The sequence below is a fragment of the Nannospalax galili genome, unplaced genomic scaffold (genome assembly GCF_000622305.1).
Source record: "Nannospalax galili isolate Female #2095 unplaced genomic scaffold, S.galili_v1.0 scaffold2994, whole genome shotgun sequence".
Classification (NCBI taxonomy): Eukaryota; Metazoa; Chordata; class Mammalia; order Rodentia; family Spalacidae; genus Nannospalax; species Nannospalax galili.
Window position 1 is genome coordinate 45,947 of NW_008334049.1, and position 1,248 is coordinate 47,194.

The window sequence follows — 1,248 nt, forward strand, 5'->3', positions numbered from 1 at the left end:
AAAACATAATTTTGCCCTCTCCTTTTTACCAATTATGGCAGCCATCCAGCAATGCTTAAAAAACTCACCTAAGATTGAGAAAAGCTTACAAGCAACAGAAAATAATAAAAGAGAGGTTTTAAGTGATAAAAAAAACCCTACAGACTGCCCAGTAACAAATTTAACAAGCCCAGATACTAACGCCCAGATTTCAAAAGCTTCCAAAGAGTCTCAGGTAAATTCCCATCCCCATTCACCTTGGCTGCCTCCAAGCCCTGCGGCACCTCCACCCCCTGTGGTGACATGCCCTACAGAGCAGCTGTGTAACCTTAGGGATAATGAAAGTTGCCAGCCTCAAAATTTCCAGCCTCAGCAGTCTCAGGACCCCTAACACCCACTGATAGAGGCTTTTCCTGTTAACTTACAAATAACCAGACAATGCCCCCTAGCCTGGTACGCGCTCCCAGCCACAGAACTTAAAGAATTGAGCCAGGCTGTATGTGAAGATGGCATTCATGCTCCTTGGACAAAATCTATACTGCAAACATTTAATACTAATCTGCTTCCCCAGGACTGGAGGGACATCTGTAGATCTACCCTCCCCAGTCCATTATTTGCACAATGGGAGGCCTTATTTGGAGATGAGTGCCTAATGCAGGCTAAAAGAAATGACACTCATAATCAACAGCTGAGACCCCAACAAGGGCAGGATCCACCACCTGGATTTATAGATTGGAATTATGACCAACTTTTTGGTCAGAGTAATTTTTCCACAGGAATCCAGCAGGCTGTAATTCCTGCCGGCTGTTTTGAACACGTCCGCTTATGTGCACTACAGGCCTGGGACTGCCTAACCCGCTTGTCCACAGGGCCTGGAAAGACCTCTTCATTAACCTTCCTAAAGCAGAAACCAACTGACACCCTCCCAGACTTTATACTAAGTATAGGCCTTTGTAGCTGCAACCCGACCCAACTCAAAATGCTTTAAATGTGGAGAAACAAGGCACTGGAAAGAAAATTGCCCAAAAACACTTTGGCCAGCGCCCCCCCCCCATACTATGCTCTGGAGATTTTATGTCAGGGAAACATTTCAAGGAAAAAAAATCAAATAATCAGAACCACAGACTGCCCCCTAGTGGGCTGTCAAAACCTCATAGAAATCATAATATACCCAAATGCTAGCAGATACAAAACTAACGAATATGTTTGCTTTCCTTTCCTATAGACAGATCCATCATGCCTCAAGGAAGTTGATACCTATGGGGGCTG